This window comes from Spermophilus citellus, assembly GCF_964194105.1.
Source record: "Spermophilus citellus genome assembly, chromosome: 11".
Lineage (NCBI taxonomy): Eukaryota > Metazoa > Chordata > Mammalia > Rodentia > Sciuridae > Spermophilus > Spermophilus citellus.
Window position 1 is genome coordinate 68,616,526 of NC_138192.1, and position 20,848 is coordinate 68,637,373.

The following is a 20,848-nucleotide window of genomic DNA, read 5'->3' on the forward strand; positions in this document are numbered from 1 at the left end:
TATTACCCATTTGAGGCAGCTACCAGATTCATCCTCTCCTTCCAAAACCCAGATCAAAATTCATGCCATCAAGAGTCAGTCTTCCATCTAAATTATATCATTCCTTGTTTTGTACTTTTTTGTACTGGTGTGCAGACTTAAACTTTTCTGTTTCTCATATTTTGACTTGTACTTACTCATTCATTGTGCTTTGATAACTTATAAATCTCTTCTTAGTCCCTTGTTTTTTTGCCCTAGAAGAACATAATCCTTCATGGTGGGACCCAGGCTCTTGTTTCCTTTGCCTCTCCCAGAACACCTAGCAGAGGGCCCTCTGTACACAGTAGGCATTATACTCATGTACAATCAATGTGGAAAGAAACTAGTCACTCCAGTTACACAGTGGAAAAGTCTCCTTTCTCATCTTAACAATTGTTAGTTTTATGATTTATTCTGAACAAAAGCATATGGTCTTCTTTCCAGGAACAATGAATATTCTTTTGCTACCTGACATAGTACATTGAGTGGTCACTAGAATGAACGCTAAATCAAGTACTATCCTGAGAACACCAATTTCAGAGAAAGCCTTAAAATAGATTGTGGTGGCAATTAACATATAGCCTAAATCATTAGATATAAACTCAGAATCCCTAGTTCTATCAGCTCCTATCACTCTACTAAGACACTTTATTTCCCTAAGGATGCGGCATGTACTTGAGGAGCTTTATCTTATCCATTGATAGTCCATTCTCCCCTTCACCCCTAATGGTATCTCTTTGATCAGGAATGTCTAGAACATCTCAACCATTTAAACAATTTACAGTGAAAATTTCTTCTTTCAGAGAAATTACTGAATAACATTTAAGTCACAGGAATGATACATATCACCAACCTACAGTTCATTCAAGTGTTTTAAAATGTGCCTACCAGATCTATACTGGAAGTTGTTCCCCTGCCTTTCAAGGAACTAATAGGCAGGACAGATACTGCCTAGAAGAGGGCAGGTGGATACTTAAAAAATACTTATGACAATGTGTTAAGTTCTATAACTGACCATAAATAAAGTGCCAGAACCCTAAAAAGTAAAGAACACTACTTTATCATGAGATACCAGACAAGTGTCCCAAACGGACAAAGGATTCAGTACTGAAAGTGATTCCAAGTTAGAAACAAAGAAAACAAGCAAACCTATGTACAAAGAGGAACCTGGGAAAACATGGAGGAAAGGGTAAGATGTGCAGGGTCACTCTCTCTCATGCTGAAGATCTTGACCTCGCCCTGGAGGGCAGAGATACTTGATTAGGGATGAATTTTATTTCAGTGCAGAAGATACTCATGATTTTTCTAGGAATGCTGATTAGAAACAAGAATGGTCAGCAACACATAGAAGGGTCTGAGAAACGGAAATTACCAGATCAGGAAGGCAAACTTTCAGAAATGTCAGACAGGAAGAAGCAGCAGGATCAAGTGGTCAAATATATACTTTTGTATAAAAGTCATTAGTTTGTTTTCTGAATAGTATGAGATTCCAAAAAAAAAAATACAAATAATAAACAGAGAAGATAGAAAAATATAAACATTTTGCCTACTCAGTCTTCAAAATTTCTTTATTTTAAGGCTATTCTTTAGAAAAGTTATCAGAAATTTCGGAGAGATTAGATCAAAAGAACAAGCAAAGCAAGTGCCTGTCGTTCCTCATGTTCTCCCCAAAACTTAAAATACCATGAAGAAAAAAGGAAGGAAGAGGAAGAGGAAAAAAAATAATTTTGTTGTTAAAAGAGAAGACCTTGGGGGCTGGGATAAAAAAGATACTCTGAGTTTAGACCATTAATTAAAAGAACTTCTAGAAACTAGAAAGTTATTGGGATTAGATTGCTTAAAAATATGTGAATATCAGCCAGAACCTGTACATGTGAGAAATGATGGCAAGGACAGGTCCAGAGAACCTGTATGAGAGGCAGGATGTGAGAGAGACCTGCAGGAGAGAAGGCGGGCAGAGAGGTCAAGACAGGAAGACCCCAGCCCTCTCCTGTCCCCTTAAACCTCACTCTAAAAATCATAGGGTGCCTTATAGGAAGACAATAATATGAATGTAGAGGCCAAGGGAACCCGGGACGTCCTAAAAAGATACTGCAAAAGGCTCAAATAGGAGTTCCACATGGCTAAAATAGAAGACAAAAGACAAAATGAAACATCAGCAAGCAGAGTCCCAAAAGATTATTCACTATACACCGGATTCTACAGAGAAATCCCAACTGAGGTGCATAGATGCAAGAAATAAGAAACTGAAGCAAAAAGAAAAACTGTTTCAAATTTAAGAACCTCTAGACATAAACTGAGAAATCTAAAACCAAGTAAAGAGGATCTAAGTGCACATCTCTGGAGTCACAAAAGAAAAACAAAACATTGGGAGAAAAAAATATATATAGGATAAAACAAAAGAAAACTTTTGCAATAAAAGACCAACTGAAAGGTCACACAGTTCCCCAGATAAACTGTCAAGAGTAGGACCTGTCCTATTAAAGTTACTAGAACTCTTTGAACAGCAAGGCAAAAAAGTTCTAGTAACTTATAAGGCAGAACAGAAATCAGTCTCTTTTGCATTTGTCTAAAGCAACATTCAAAAACAGGATTCAGTGGACACCACTGCCTTCCAGTTATTCTTCTGAATGGAGGAATGTTCATGAAATTGTGGAAGAAGAAAATATAGATGAGATTTTTAAACCCAACCAAACTCACTAATTGTAAAGGCAACAGACAATGTTCAAAAATATATGAACAATTAAAATCTTGTTCTCATGCTGTCTTCTTGAGAAATTTACTAAAAGATAAACTATAGTCATCCAAGAAATGGCTGGAATAAATACTAGCAAAGAGTGGAAAGACTGGCATAAACACTGAAACTACTTATGGCACTAAATTCCAATCAAGTGTGTAATTATGTTGCTATTTTAAAATGTAGGCAATTTAAGCCATAACAATACGGAAATGATAAAATTTACTAAAAAAATAGGAAAGCTAAAGAAGCAAGAACATGGTCTGTAGTATATATAGCATTAATCTGACTCCCTTAGTAACTAAGACCAAAGATATTTAAATCTGATAAATCACAAAAGAATTTTAAATTATTTGTCTTATAATGGTAAAATCAGCTGGCAGAAAAGGATAAATGAAGAGTAAAATATTAGTTTTATTATGGATCATCAGTGAGGAAAACTGCATGATCTTTAAAGCAATAAGGAGCTTAAAGATTTTTCTACAGTTACACTTACAACAATTACTACGTTTAAAATGGAAATAGAGACTATTCTAATAAAAAGAAAGCAAACACAGAACTAAGAAAGCAGAACACCTTGTAAAATGTTGTTGAAAAAAATCTATAAATTGGAGAACGTGATATAAAGTAAAGTACTAACACCAAATTTATGTTGTTCAGACTGTTACAATCAAACTCACCCACTGAAAGGAAACATGCTTTCAGTTGCATCACAGGCAGATTCCACTCCATTCTACAATCACCTGACTGTTGAATCTTGAGAACAGAAGGATAGACAAAGAAAGACATGAGATAAAGAAGAGAAGAAGAAAGAAGGAAAAAAAGAAAGAAAGAAAAGAGGAAGGGAGGAAATGAGGGAGGCTGGCAGATCCTACATCAGGCAATATTGAACGCAGGATAAAAAGAACCAAATAAGCAAAGAAGAAAACACTACAATGCTGAGTGTGATTCACTCATATTCATATCAAATATCAGATATTCATATCAAATAATGATATGAATATCTAGGTATTATATGATACACATTTGTAACGCAAACTCTATAGCAGGCATAAAGAGTTTCAAATGGTAATACGTTATTCATAGATTATTATCCAACCCTCTCAAAGCATGAATCACAAAGGGATTAAAAAAAGTATATTAAAAAATACTAAAAACATAAGTAGGTTGACATAATAAAATAAATTTAATGGATATATATTTAACTGTAAGGTAAAATCATAAAATAAACCTTCTCTTTAAGAAATCGGCCTTAAGGAAGGGAAAAAAATGTGGTCTCATTTGAAGTGAAAGATACAATCCCAGTAAATTCTAGTAGTGAAAGGATTATAGGCTACTACAGTTTCTAAATACAACGCAATTAAAGAAAAGTCACTAAGAAAATCTGTAGTTAAGAAGCTCCTAGCATCTGAAAATTTTAAGACCCAAATAACTGTCAGGAAAACAGAAATTCTAAAATATCTACGCAATAATAAGTATAATGCAAACACTATGTATCATATTTTATATGGCTAAAAAGGTTCTAAGACTACAATTCACAACCTTAAAGACATACCTATTAAACAACAAGGAAAATAAATCCATTAACATCCAAAATTAAGAGAATTTCTCTAAACTAAACTTGAAGAAAACAAAAAATATTGATGTGGGTAGAAACAGAAATTAAGACTTAGGGGAAAAAAAGAAAAATAATAAAACTAATAAGTAACTCTCAGATTTCTTTTTTGGGTAAAAGAATAAAACAGGAAAATACTGCAACAAATCTGAGGCCTAAAAAGGGAGAAAATGCCAATATGCAAAACAAAAAATAACCAGAAAAAAAGATGCTAAAAGAATCATAAGAAACTACTACCCCCAACTTTATGCAAATAAAACCTGATGAAATGGATATCTCCATGACAATATAATTTATACACATCCACTCCAGAAAGCAGAAAAACAAAGACACCAATTACCATAGAAGAGATACAGAGAAAATTGTCAAAGAGATACCTTCCTCAAAAGTGACACAGTCCAAACAGTTTAATTTACAAAGAAATTTCACATAGCCTTAAGAAACGGATAATTTCAATACCAAATTGTTTCAAAGCAAAGAAAATGTCAAATTATCACCAAGAAAGTTAGATTAGCAATGTCAATAAGAAAAGCATTTCCTTACCAGATGTGCTTAGTATACAGAGTCTGTAGTCATCCAACTAATTGCTTTAAGTGGGGGAGGGGAGGAACAGGAAAAAGAAGGAACTGCAGAATGAAACTGAACAAATCATGTCATGTACATATATGAATATACCACAGTGAATTTCACCTTTATTAAGTCGAATATCAATAAAGTGCCTATTTAAAAAAATCAATAAATATTCCAACAGAGTAGAGGAGGAAAAACAGGGGGAGGAGGAAGGAAAGAGAATTACTAGGAACTTGAAATGGAGCAAATAATACATACATGTATAATATGTCAAAATGAACCCCAATATCATGTATAACTACAATGCACTAATACAACCATTTTTAAAAAATAAAAAGTACAAATGTCCATCAATTATATGAAAAAGTATTCATAATCTTTAATCATTAGGGAAATACAAATCAAAACTACATTGAATTTCCATTTCATCCCAGTCAGAATGGCAATCATCAAGAAAACAAAGAATTACTGCTGGAAAGGATGCAGGGTAAAAGGAACTCTTACACACTTTTGCTGGGGATATATATTAGTACAGTCACTATGGAAATGAGTACAGAGGTTCCTAAAAAAAACTAAAAATTAAACTACTATATGATCCTGCTAAATCACTTGTCAGTATTTTAGCGGCAAGAATTAAAGTTAGCATACTATAAAGATACTAGCATATCCATGTACAACATGGCACAATTCACAATATCCAAGTTATGTAATCATCCTAGTTGTCACAGATGAATAAAGAAAATGTACTATATTTGCACAAGGAGCAATATTCAGTCATGAAGAAAAACAAAATTATGTAATTTGCAGGAAAATGGATGGAACTATAGATAATCACATTAAGTTAAATAAGCCAGACTCAGAAAGACAAGTATCCTGTTTATATGTGGAAGCTGTGGGGGTGGTGAGAAGGACAGAATGAATGTAGAAGTAAGATCATTAGGGAAGAGGAAGAGGACCAGGGTAGAGAAAGGAAAGGGTGGTAAGGGGGAGTGAAACTGATCAAATTATGATGTATTCAAGTATAATATGCCAGAGTGAAACCATCTGTTGTGTACAATCAATATGCACCAAAAAAAAAAAGCAATCAGCAATTAGTACATTAAGATCCAGGGGCTGGGGTTGTAGCTCAGTGGTAGAGCACTCACCTAGTATGTATGAGGCACTGGGTTTGATCCTCAGCACCATGCAGATAAATAAATAAATAAATGGAATGAAGGTACTGTGTTAATCTATAACTTTAAAAAAAATTCTTAAAAAAAATCCAACTTTAGAAACTAAAGAATGTAACCCAGAAAGGCTTGTTTTCGCATATGCCTTTTCTCTGTGTTTAATGAAAATGTACCCATTTATGTAATCATGAAATGAATACACACTCTTCTGCTTCACCTCACATCCTCTCCAAATGAATTCTTGTTGATTTAAAGAAAATAGAAACGCTTGTCTTTTAAACCAACATGGATGAACATGCAGGAGTTTACATTAAGTTCTGTAAGGCACACACAATGAATCATTGACTGCTAAATTTACTCACATGAAGAATCTGAAAAAAGTGAACTTCCAGATGAACAGAGTAAAATGATCTAGGGCTGTGCTGGTTGGGGTGCAGGTGTAATGCTGGTCCAAGACAAAAAAAAAATTGTAATTTCATAGGTATAAAAGGTCAGAGTTCTACTCACAACATGGTGAGAGTAATTAGTATATTGTATTCTTGACAAATGCTAATAGAATGGATTTAAAGTGTTCTAACATATTCTAAGTACAAAATGATAGTTACATGAAAGAATACATGTGTCAATTAGCTATATTTTGTCATTACATCTTGTATATATACTTTAAAACATTGTCCTACACATGGTAAATACAACTTAATTTGTCTGTAAAATCCATCAATAAAAATATTTTTATATTTTTAAAAATAAAATAAAGTTTCTGACAGACTTGGCTATGTGATGGTTGTAAAGGGAAGTGTGTGTGTGTGTGTGTGTGTGTGTGTGTGTGTGTGTACATACAAAGCTCAACAGTTGGTACTGAAAAATTAATGGAAAAAGGATAAAGCATTACAAAAAGTCTTACTGTAGCCATTTGAGTAAGCTAAAGCTGCAGACTTTTCACCTATCACTATACACTAAAAATAGCCTCCAATATTTGAAAATTATAATGAAATTTCTAAAAATTAATTTATAAACATGTAAGAAGATATAATTTAACATTCTTTGATAATTTTGTAGTGGAAAAATTCTTACACACTTTACGTAAGATCTAAAATATATTTAAACTTAACTTATAAATATTTAAATGTATACAACATTAAAAACCCAAACATAAAATTCAAATGCAAAGCAGATTGAGAAAAGAAAGAATAGTCAGAAAATCCAAGCATTCTTAAAAATGTGCAGAAAATAATTAACCTAAAAGGAAAATGAATGGACAATAAACAAATCAATCTCTCTCTCTCTCTCTCTGTCTCTCTCTCTCTCTGTCTCTCTCTCTCTCTGTCTCTCTCTCTCTCTCTCTCTCTCTCTCTCTCTCTCTCTCACACACACACACACACACACACACACACACACACAATATACCACTGAACACATTCTCTTGAAAAGATAACCTCACTAGTAACAAGAGAAAAGCATGTTAATTATACGGCATCTTTACTAGTTGGGACAAAAGTTAAATGATGATAATGTTAAATGCTGGTCCAAGTGCCAAGTGACAGTGGAATTCTTCAAAACTGATAAAAAGGATATAACAGACATTATGGAAGGAAATTTAGCAGCAACTATGTGTATCTTGAGAGACCCTGCCCTTTCATATTCTCACTCCTTTTCTAATTTTCTTCTTGACTCACCAACGATCATATTTAGAAAGGTATCTGGAATAAATAATGTTCACCATATCATTGCTTACAAGAAAAAAATTAGCAACAACTAATATATTAAAATTGGCACATGTCAATAAAATGTAAGCATTCCAACTATGAGATATTAGGTGACAAATGAGAGAACTAAGGATAAACTAACAAAAAAGAGTGTCAAATGTATTATTACATAAAATTTTTTGAATAGTTATTAAGTATTACATCATTTGTGTAAAATCAAACAAAACACTGTATATTTTTCCATATACACAAAAGTATAGGTAAACCCATAGAAAAAGGGCTAGTAGAATCCATACCAAATTTTTAACAATCTTGATCCCTAGGGGGAAAAATGAGATTGAAAAAAGATATGATTATGATGTGGCTAATTTTAATGTATCTATTTTCATTTTTATGTCATTTATTATTCATGGTTAAAACTAAACTTTAAAAAGTCTTAAGGTCACTCAAGTTAAATGGTGAATACTTAAAAAACAACAACAAAAAAAAAGCAAAGTTCCATGATCTCATTCTGCTAAATGATCCACAATGACCTCTTAGGAATTCTCACTGTATTCTTTGCTCCTGAACAATTACCTACGGTATTGGCATTTAATATGTTCTACAGTACTCATTTTTTTTAAAAAATATTTTTATGTAGGAAAGCAGCATTTATGTAATCAACAAATATGAGAATTGTTTATAAGGTCCTCTCATTTAACTGTGTACCTAGTTACTTTCTAAACTGTGTACTTTGTAAACTCTGTCAAGTGGTCATTTGACATGCCTTGAAAACTTCTAGTAACAGAAAGGTTAAGTATGGCCTTGTGTTGAATATCTTTGAACCCTGTAACCACTGGATTCTTGTCCCATAGCAGCTCTTCCATTGGCTAGATGAAGGTGTGCTTTTTCTCCTGTGAATCCCCTAGCTGTGCCTAATTCTTCAAGAAACTGAAGCAAACTATTTTATAAAGAGGAAATAGGAAAAACATTTTGTTTGCACTACCAGACATACTGCCATCCTATTTTGTGTGTCTTCCACCTTCCTTCTTACCAGTTAAATTAGAAAGAATTCCCTTCTTCCCTCTAGGACTGTTAGGATCTGGATGTGTGAGATGATGGAGAAATGCTCTGAGGAGAAATGATTAGAATATGAGAGCTGTAATATGATCACCAAATTAATCCACTGGATGGATTAATCATTTGAATGGATTACTGTGTGGTAACTGCCTACAGGCAGGGCGTGGCTGGAGGAAGTAGGTCCATGGAGGTGTGCCTCTGGGGTTTAAATTTTGTCCCTGGTGAGTGAAGCTTTCTCTGCTTTCCGGTTGCCATATTTTGAGCTGCTTTCCTATACCATGCCCTCCTGCCATGATGATCTGCCTCACCTTGGGCCCAGAGTAGTGAAGTTGGATCACCATGGACTAAATCCCTGAAACCTAAAGCCAAAATAAACTTGTCCTCCTCTAAGCTGATCTTGTCAGGTCTTTTTGTCACAGCAAAAATGGGGGGGGGGGGGATTAAACACTAGAACAATTGTGTTTGGTCCTTGTATCAGGCTGTCTAACACCCCCACCCTGGAAGCTGTGAATATGTTATCTTCCCTGGTATCTCTGCAGGTATAATTAAGTTAAGAATTTTGATAAGGGAAGATTATCCAAGATTTTTCAAGCAGGCTCAATGTAATTACAAACATCCATTTCTGGCCTTCAAAACTGTATGATTAAAGAAAAATGTGTTGTTTTAAGCCACTAAATTTAATGTAATTTGTTACAGCAGCAATAGAAACCAATACATCCCCTTTTCTTTCCCAGCTTCTTGGAAACTTCACTTTAGGAGGTCTTCTCTCTACTGGATATTTAACCTTTTCTCAATAAGATTCCTTGCACTGGCATTTAAACATATGCAAGCTTCCCAATTTAAAAACAAAGCGTAAAACAGAAAACACTAAAATTTCCCTTCAACTAAAACACCTTTTTTTTTCTTTTTAAACCAACTGCTAGTATCATATTACTGTTGTTGTTACTATTGTTAGCATTAACTTGGGAAGATTCAGTTTGATCCCAGGTCCTATATACTCAAAATGAGGTTTTTATATGAAATGATCTTTAAGATTTTTTTTCCATTTACAAAGGGAAAAATAATTAATCTAAACTTGAAAAGACATTCATTTCCTGAAAAAAAAAGGAACATATTTGTATATTTAACAGACAGCTGACTGGCATCAAGTCCCTACAATTTAAAACTTCTTTTCAGATGGAGGGCTTAAGTACCGCTCTCTTAAATGTCATCATCATCGCAAAAATAAAAAGGAATATGTTGACTGGCTACAAATCAATGTCATCCTGCTGACTGAAGACAAAAAATTATGATGGCTCTTCTCTTACACATAATGAACCTCCATGCAATGTCTTGCCCTAGTCTTCTTCATACCTATCAAGAAACTTCCAGTGCCTTTATAAAAGCTACACATTTCCTAACCAGGAATTCTGCAACTTAGATATTGGATCTTTCAATATCTTCCATTTCATCAGTGGGGAAGAAGTAGAATAGATAACACACTGTGAAACAGATCTTGACCCTCAGATTTATTACCACTGATTCTGAGTGATGTCAGTTTATTTTCAAATTATTTCCAAAGGAATAACAAGTTTGATGGTATAAGAAATTTCATTAAAATGCACAATATTTTCAGTCACAGGCAGCATTACAGTTGATTGTCTTTTTTCTTTTCATATAAATGCTTGAGAGGAAAAGGACTGAAAGCTGAGCAAATATTTCCCCCAAATCTGGCAGTAATCCTATATGATTAGCAAGCCCTCATAGCTATTCATAAAAATCAATACTTAAAATCTGCTGAGAGGAGGTTTTATGGGTTCCTATCATACACAAAAATAATAACTATGTGACATGATGTTGTAACAAATATGTCACAATACTTACAAAAACATCATGTTGTACATCTTCAGTGTACACAATTTTTGTTAATTATACCCCATCAAAGCTGAAAACAAGAAATATCAAGAAATGACCATATAGATAATAAAAAAAAAATCTTTAAAGTCAAGGGTCAACAAAGTAAATGTGATTACCAGTCAGCTTCATTAAAAAAATGGCTGCAATGTGTCCTGTTCTTCATTCATTCAACCACATTCACTGAGTACAGTTTACACAAGAGGTACTACTGGGTCTTGGAGATCACAGAGGAGTGTGACACCAGTCCTGCCTAATGTCACTTAAATGGGTTAGGTTAGTTACTATAAGAAATGTACAAATCATGTGCTTTGGGGCATAAAGAGAAGTAGAATATGGAGTGACAGAGATTGGCAAAGGCTTTGTAAAAGAAGAGGCCATGGAGATGGGCCTTAGAAGAATGTTGGGCCTTCTTATATGTAAGAGAAGATCAAGCATAATTTTAGAAGAATTAGACAAATTTTACTGTTAGAAATGGGAGGTGGGGAAAATTCCAATCTAAAGCAACAGTGTAAGATAGATCTGAGAAACAGAATAATATATTTGGATTAGACTGAGGAGTATGTAGAGAAGGGGATACAAAGTAGGAAAGTTTAATTGGAGCTAATCTTTTGAACAACTTGACAAGCGAGCTGAGAAATCTGATATTAACCTTGTAACCAATGGAGAGCCACTTAAGATTTTTAAAAGCAGTGTGACCTGACCAGAATCTTTTCTGGAACGATTAACTTGGAAGCCATTCATCAAATGAAGCCACATAGAAATCTTATAGATGCCACTGTTTTCTTTGATAGACTGTACCTTAAAGCAAACTCTAAGAGTCACCCTTTTGTGTAATATTCTACCTCCATTTCCATGTATACTTTGTTTGACCCATTTCTAGATGCTGACCTCTGTATTTGACATTTAACACACAGGCTACAATATCCAAAGAAGCTTTCAAAAATGAGCCAGTGCTACCATGGGGAAGAACAGAGTCTTGTTCAATAACCTTCATGCTAAAAACAGCCTAGCCATCACTTTAAGAGCCAGAAGTCTATATTTAGATTCAAGTGCTTTGATCAAAATGATAAGCTTACAGAAGCAAGACTTCTGAAGGAGAGAAAATAATTACCATATTGGGTACTGGCCTCCCTGGGGTTATAATTTCCACTTTATAATAATGCAATTGATGATCAAAGATGTTAGAGGTTAACTTGCTTAAAACCACAAGGCTGACATAATGCTTGGCAAAATTTGAACCCAGAAGGGGAAAACGGAAGAGAGAAAATAATGAAACACATAATGTTCTCTTAGCTGAATAAAAAATAATGTAGGTTTGAGATTAAATGAGCCTACCAAGTACAAAGCAGGAATAGTTTTTATAAGACAATTTTTAACATATTGTAATAAACTACCATAATACCAACAAGAGAAAAACTGCAGATCTTCCAAAGAGAATATTAAAAACTAATAAACAAAACAAACAGGAATCAGATTACAAACTTTTAACCTGCAAAACTGGACACTGGATAACAATAAACTCATATCTTCAAAGTTCTATGAGTAAAATTATTTTGAGCCTAGAATTCTATGTCAAGCCAAATAATTAAACAAAAGTGAAGGGCAAGTGACATTCTTTGGGGAAAAAAAAAAGACCCAATCACTAATGAACACCCTACTTCAGATCCTGTGCCAGGCACTTACTATCTCGGGTAGATTACTCTGTCCAAGACAGTTTCTCTGCATAAGAGAGGTGTCCTTGAGCTAATATACATTTTTTTTAAATCCCTTGATTGGAAAGCTGCATTCCCCAAACATATTTAACTGCAGTGTCTCTATAGTAATTGTCTTTAACAAAGGGAATTATCTTTAATATAGATATTGACATAATGTTATATTGCTTATATCTGTCAAATTTCATACCGCAGACTAACAACATTATTGCCATTAAAGGAAAAGAGGGAAGGAGGGGTTCAGTTAATCCATTAGTTTAAATCCAATAAGAAGTTCAAGACAAAGGTCTTCACTCATTTTTATTTTCCCCAGAGTCTATTAACCTTACCAATTAGAAACTGACATTTAAGATGATCTTCCTAAGCAATGTTCATCTAGATATAGGGACCAATGGGAAAGAAAAATTGCCTAGGTATACAACTTTTCTTACAGAAGTAAAAATATTACCTGGGGGATAGGAGGAGCCCCTGCAGTCCACATACTAGTGGAGCACAGAAGGACCTTTCCAAAGGTGGTGTTTGTAATGGAAACTTCTGAAGTAAAACTCCAATTCGGAAGAGAATCCCTGCACTCCTTTAGGCCTTCCAACCCACTCATTCCTGTCCTTCCACATCAGAACCATGAAGATCATCAAAATACTTAAGCCAAATGGAAAAGTCAACCTCTGATTTATTGTTAACAGGTAAATCTGTGTTCCCACTTTTGTTAAACTCTTTATAGGTAACAGGATTTAAACCTGTAGCCACCTCTTTAAAACATTATGCCACATGGAAAAATACCTGATTACTTCAGTGGTTCATTTAACGGTTTCATAAAGAAAAGAAAACTAACAGCAATGCCCAGCCAAGGGTGGACAAGAAATGCATAAATGTTGCCAATGTACCTCATCTTAACAGCAGCATCCTTATGTTCTCTCATTAGACTCTCCTGAGCAGATTGACTAGAACTACTGAATTAAACAAGGGCCAAAGAATTTCTGTACTCAAATCAACAGACCATCTGGTCTGCTCTGCTGTTTCTGCCAGTGGTCACAGCAGAAACTTTGAAAACGCAAATGTAGACATCATTATAGAGTTGTATGTAGGTGGAGAGAAAAAGTATTCTTAACTGTAGTTGTGGGAGATTATGTATTTTTTGACCTCAAGTTCAACTATTGATGAGGTGTGACTATGTGATAATGATAGTGATTTAACAAATATACTAGAACATATGAGTGCAGCAGATGTGTGAAATCCTTCAGAAGTGACTGTCACAGAAGTTATTTGGGTAGATTTCATCATGTGCCGCTTCATTCCAAGTTGTTTAAAATACATCTATATTTTTAAAAATTTTCAGGCATCTTTATCCATTTGATAGTTTATTAACAAAGGGAAGACCATTACCTTCTGGCATAAGTGGGGAGAAACTGCAAGCTATTTTTAGTTAAATGGTTCTAAAAATCAAAGCAATAAATTTTGATTGCTCAGCTGGCTGCATGGAAGGTTATTTTAAGAAAAGATGGCTTCTGTTTAAACTTCCAAGAAAACTTTATTAGAATTCCTAATTCAGAAAAACCATTCCAGAAATTTCTTTTGGATAACATTCATTTACAGTAGTAGTTGTTACTATAAATCTGGCATATTAGTTGCAAGTCAAATTTGATGAGATAGAATTATAGTTTTTGTATGTTGAATGTATACACCACAGTACATGGAAGTCTCCTGTGGTCAATGTGTACATTTACATTTTATAAGTGTTAAAATATAAGATTATTAATCAACTGCTATTTATAAACGTTTTTAGTTATTATATTTTTGCTTATAGGAAACCATTTTACTAGGATGTATTTAGTTCAAATCACAACTATAATACTTTATGCTTTGGAAAAATACTATCCATGTGGTTCTACAGAAAAAGTTTTAGACATCTTAAATCATTATTCTACAAATGTTCCTGTCCTAATCAGTTTGGACTGCTATTACCTACAGGCTGGGTAGTTAGAAACAATGAAAAGTCATTTCTCATAGTTCTGTAGACTGAGAGACCAAACTCAGGAGGACAGCATGGTCAGGTTCTGACAAGGGCCTAATATGGGTTCCACACAGCTAATCACTGTGTCCTCAGGAGGCAGAAAGCTTGCTAACTAGCTCTCTGAGTCCCTTTTATGAGGGTACAAATCAGTCGTGAGGGTTCTTTGCTTATGACCTAATTACTTCCCAAAGGCTTCATCTCCTGATACCACCACATTGGGACATAGAATTTCAACATGAATTTAGGAGGCACCAAATATTAAGCCCATAATATTGCCCCCACACAAGCAATTTTTATACTCTTACTTGAGAAAACCAAGGTATACAGGTCATTCAAGAAACTCAGGTCTCATTATCTTTGTCATATATTCCCCAGTCAAGTGCTCATTCCCTAAAATTGGCTTTAAACAGTTTTTCACTTTCTCTCAAAAGCAGAAAATCTCAAGGAATTAAGATCAGTCACCAGTGGGAATGCTTTAAGTATTATTATTAATCTCTAAAAACAAAAATAGTTATTCCAAAACTCTGAGTAGTAACATAATCATTAGAATCATTTCCCAGTGACTACCTTGAATGAGACCATGTTTATTTGGATGCATCAATACTGATATGAAACAAGTAAATTAATAAGATGACCTTAAGCCTCACTCAGATGAAGAAAACCCAACAGTTTGGAGATAAAAATCATTATTTAGATTTTAAACTAGCACAAACTGACATTCAATTATACTCTATATACAGCACATAGCAAGTACCTTGACACCAAATGAATCCTACAACACAAAACCTGTGTCCTCTACAGAATTATTTCCACTTACCTATGGCTGAAACTAATTCAATAGTGCTTTGTAAAAAGTGATTTTACAGTTTTTAAAGTTTCACAAACAAGACTCAATCATGTTCTTCACTGAATAAGCAGAAAATATTCAACTCCATTATTTTGATTCAAAGTGGTCTGCACATACAACTGCACTGGTCCCAATATTCTAACTCATATTTGCAAAGCAGGACTTGCTTTATTTTGAAAACAGTTAAATCACATGTGTATATAATATGCCAATATTTGGCTGTAATCCATTATCAATTATGTTGTTTATAATACAGCAAAATTATTCAATCTGATGAATTTCTATCAGCCTCAAGAAACTGCTTTCAGTTCTAATATTAAGCTTGTTGGAGATAATAATGCACAGAAATTTCTGTCTGTGTATTTACCTAAGAGTTTTTCCCAAACCCAGAAGCTAAACAGATAAATTGGCAGTTAAAAATGCTTAGCCCACACAAACTTCTATGTAGAATGTAAAGTCTTTGTAAGAGTAAGGATGGAGAAAATAACACATGGAAAGATGACAATAGCATTTATTTCCATTGTCATCTTCTCATCAAGATACCTTCCATCCCAGCCTGTTCAGTAAGGGATTTTGACTGAAACATTGCATTGAAATTACTCACTCAGTGACAAAAGTCTTTAAAAGCTTCAAAACCAAAAAAGAAAAATCACCATTGCCCTCACATTCCCCTAACTAATCACACCTCATTCTGAGGCTCAGTCTTAAGGTTCCTTAGTGTTCCTTATAATCTTGAATAAAAGTGATCAGCCAGGAGTGGTGGCATGTGCCCAGCTATTTGAGAGACTGAGGCTTAAGGACTACAAGTGCAAGTCTAGTCTGGGCAATAGGATGAGACCTCCCATATCCAAAAATAAATAAAATAATTAATGAATTAAAAAAGGTCAAGGAAAAAGGCTATTCTACTCAGGTCCAACAGCAACTAACATCATTGTCCTGTTATTTTGCAATTCTCAGACAACAGTAAGAAAGGAGAGAGAGAGAGAGAGAGAGAGAGAGAGAGAGAGAGCGCGAGCGAGCATGCGCACCCATATATATACTGTCACTGAGTCATGGTCCAATTCCTCTTTTAGTTTTTCATATTGTGAGCTGGCTGCTATGCACGTGAATGAAAACCACATGGACAGAGGCTATGTGAACACAATATGAGTACTGGCTGATACCAGATATGACTGGCAACTCAGTCTGTGATGCCCAGGAGATAGGGCCTTCAGCTCAGAGGCGGCTTGTACAGGATTGGGTCCCAAAGGTCTCACTGAGATCAATAGACTATAGGTAGTCTCTGGGCCATTTGAGAAGTGTCTGCTGAGACTCCCAGAGTAACAGGGAACAAAGACCAGCTCTCTTTGTTCACTTTGTATATGCTTTGAATATAGAAGAACATGGTGCTATATAGACAATTTTTTCCACATACAGAAATAGTCCTTAATTTATGAACACTGATGTAAGTATCTACCTCAGTGTTTCTTTCCTTTCAGAGTTGCTATGCTTCCCTCTCTGCATCTCTACTATGTCTCCATATCCTTACCTCTTTGATCTTTTATTCTTCAATCTTTTTAATTCCCCCATGATAAGCCTTGTGTTTAATAAACATGTGATTGCAAGTGCAAAAAAAATCCTAATTATAATTAATGCAAATAATTTTAATTTATACAGTAGTTCCCCTTTATCAAACACCCAGTGTATGCCTGTTACTGCGTGTAGTACTGAACTCTATATATCCTATTTTTTCTACACATGTAAATATATGATAAAGTTTAATTTATAAATGGGATGAGTAAAAAATTAACAATAACTAATAATAAAACAGAACAGTAATAACACACTACAATAAAAGCTACATAAATATGGTATCTCAAGCAAATGTTTTATTGTGCTGTAGTTTTCTTTTTCTTGCAGTGATAAGAGTTGATATAACCTGTGTGATGAGATAAAGTGCATGACATAGGCACTGCTAGGTAGAATTAGGCTACTGCATAAAGGTTACTTGAATTGTTACCTAGACAGTCAACATGATAATTGAAAGGTTGTTAAATGGCTAATGGGGCAGGGAATATATACAGTGTGGATACACTGGTCAAAGGGATGATTCGCATCCCAAGCTAGAAAGTGAGATTTTCATCATGCCACTTAGCACAGTATGCACTTTAAAACTAATGAACTGTCTATTTCTGGAATTTTTATTTAATATTTTTAGGTCAAAACTGACTCAAGTAACTGAAACTATAGAAAGAAAAACCTCAGGTAAGGGAGAATTACTGTAAATGGTCTGTATTTTTTAAATTGCTATTATATAAGGATATTGAGAAATGGTTAAGAGACAAAGAGATATATATTTATAGCTATTAATATTTATATAATACATGGGGATGAATAAAAGGTCATTAGTGAGTCCCTACATAGACCGAGGGAGGTATCATGGGAAGATGCATAAGAATGGGAGTGAAGCCTTTCAAAGAGTAATTTTTATGTTTTTGATTCTACAAACTTTATTTTTTTACCTATTAAAAAAGTAAACTTAAAACTAAAATAAGTGTTCACAGACACTGCTTATAGTCACTCTCCAGTGCCAGCACTGCCACTAGCCCCTGTGCAGGAGGAGACTGGAGTAATTAAGGAGGTCTTCCTACCATGGCTCCTAAAAAGCAGAATGCTGGCAAATCCAATGGAGCAAAGCACCTAGGAAACAACTGGCTACAAAAGCTTCTTTCAAGGAGCGCCCTCCACTGGAGGGGTAAAGAAAGCTCATTATTACAGGCCTAGTATTAGCATTTGGTGAAATCAGAAGTTATCAGAAATCCACTGAATTTGTGATTCACAAACTCCCCTTCCAACGTCTGATGCGAAACTGCTCAAGACTTCAGAACAGATCTGTGCTTCCAGAGCTCAGCTGTTGGTGCTTCACAGGCAGCAACTGAGGCTTTTCTGGTTGGCCTTTATTTATTTTTGGTGGAGGGGAAATGCAACTTTATTTTTTGATTTGTTCTTTTTAGTTATACATAACAGTAAAGTCTATTTTGACATATTTATACAAACATAGAGTATATCTTATTCTGAGTAGGATCCCAGTCTTGTAGCTGTACATGATGTGGAGATTCATTTTGGTGCATTCATACACATAAATAGGAAAGTTATGTTAGATTCAATCCACTGTCTTGTCTTTTCTATCGCCCCTCCCTTCCTTTAATTCCTCTTTGTTTAATCCAATGAAGTCTATTCTTGCCCTCCTACCCCTGATGTGTGTTAGCATCCACATATCAGAACAAACTTTAGATCTCTAGTTTTTTGGGATTAGCTTATTTCACTCAGCCTGAGAGTCTCCCTCCGGTTGCATCCATTTACCAGAAAATGTTATAAAGTCACTCTTTTTTACAGCTGAGTAAAATTTCACTGTGTATATATATACTACATTTTCCTTATCCATTCATCTGTTGAAGAGCACCTACATTAGTTCCATAGTTTAGCTATTCTGAGTTGAGCTGCTATAAACATTGATGTGGCTGTGTCACTGTAGTATGCTGATTTTAAGACCTTTGGATATAAATTGAGTTGGGTCAAATGTTGGTTCCATTTCAAGTATTCTGAGGAATCTTCATACTGCTTTCCACAGTGGTTGCACCAATTTGCAGTGCCTCCAGCAGTGTATGAGTGTACCTTTTTCCCCAACATCCTCACCAACATTTACTGTTGCTTGTATTCTTGATAACTGCCATTCTGACTGGAGTGAGATGAAATCTCAGTGTAGTTTTAATTTGCATTTCTCTAATTGTTAGAGATATTGAACATTTTTTCATATATTTGTTGACCATTCATATTTCTTCTTCTGTGATGTGTCTGTTCAGTTCCTTTGCCCATTTACTGACTAGGTTATTTGGTTTTTTTGTTAAGTTTTTTGAGATTGTTATATATTTGGGAGATTAATGTTCTATCTGAGGTGCAGATTCCAAAGATTTTCTCCCATTCTGTAGGCTTTCTCTTCTGGCTCTTGATTGTTTCCTTTGCTTTTTAGTTTGATAGCATCCCATTTATGGATTCTTGATTTTACTTCTTGCCCTTTGTTGAGGACAGTTCCTAAGCTGATATGTTGAAGAGTTGGGCCTTATTTTTTTTTTTTAAAGTAGGCACAGAGTCTCTGGTATAATGCCTAAGTCCTTAATCCCCTTTGAGTTGAGTTTTGTGCAGGTGAGAGAAAGGAGTTAACTTTCATTCTGCTACATATGGATTTCCAGTTTTCCCAGCACCATTTGTTGAATAGGCTATCTTTTCTCCTATGTATGTTTATGGTGCCTTTGCTTCTTATGAGATAACTGTATTTATGTGGAATTCCTCTGTGTCTTCTTGTCTGTTCCATTGGGCTTCATGTCTGGTTTTATACCAATATCATGCCATTTTTGTTAATATAGTTCTGTAGTAGAATTTAAGGTTTGGTATTGTGATGCTTCCTGCTTCACTTTTCTCACTAAGGATTGCTTTGGCTATTCTGGGCCTCTTATTTTTCCAGATGAATTTCATGTTTGCCTTTTCTATTTCTATGAAGAATGTCATTGGAATTTTAACAAGAATTGCATTAAAATATACAGTGCTTTTGGTAGTATGGTCATTTTGACAATATTAATTCTGCTTTTCCACAGACATGGGACATCTTTCTATCTTCTAAGGTCTGCTTCAATTTCTTTCTTTAGTATTTTGTAGTTTTCTTGTAGAGGTCTTTCACCTCTTAGATTGATTCCCAGGTTTCCTTCTTTCTTTATTGTTTTTTGTTTTTGTTTTTGTTTTCTTTTTTAGGCTATTGTGAATGAATGGGATTGTTTTCCTAATTTCTCTTTCAGCTGATTCATCATTGGTGAATAGAAATGCAATTGACTATGGGTGTTAATTTTATATTCTCTTATTTTGCTGAGTACATTTATGAGTTCTAGAAGTTTTCTGGTAGAGATTTTGCAAAAAAATCATTTGATAAAATATAGCATCCATACTCATTCATAACACTAGAAAAACTATGGATAGTAGAAACATACCTCAATATTTTAAAAGCTATATATGTTAAACCCAAGACCAATATCATTCTGAATAGAGAAAACCTGAAAGCATTCCCTCTAAAAACTGGAAGCAGACACAGATGCCTTCTTTCACCACTTCTATTTAACACATTCCTTGAAACTCTAGTCAGAGCAATTAGGCAAAAGAAAGAAATTTAAGGGATACAAACAGGAAAAGTAGAGCACAAACTGTTCCTATTTGCCAATGACATGGTTGACCTTTTTGAAGACACTAACCTGTGTGTTATCCATACCAAATGTGTGACAATTATGCCAAAAGACATCCAACTAGCACACTGCATATGTGGAGAACTTGCTTAAGAATCCACTATTGTGGTAAACATTTCATTCTCAAAAAAAAAAAAAATATTTTCTCTTCTTTTTGTTATTGAATGTTAAGATATTTTTCCCCCCATGGCGTCAAAAGGTACCTAGGTATATGACTGTGAGTGGAAAAATAGTGAAAAGA

General features: G+C 34.5%; 1 protein-coding gene and 1 pseudogene across 4 annotated transcripts in view; one reads left to right on the top strand and one right to left on the bottom strand.

Moving 5' to 3' along the window:
- The window catches only part of GRB14 (growth factor receptor bound protein 14), a 116,588-nt gene that overhangs the window by 67,684 nt on the left and 28,056 nt on the right, over positions 1-20,848 (bottom strand). The window lies entirely within an intron of this gene.
- On the top strand, positions 17,972-20,700 carry LOC308630612 (histone H3.3A-like; annotated as a pseudogene). The gene is made up of 2 exons: positions 17,972-18,274; positions 20,599-20,700. The product of its transcript is annotated as a histone H3.3A-like (transcript).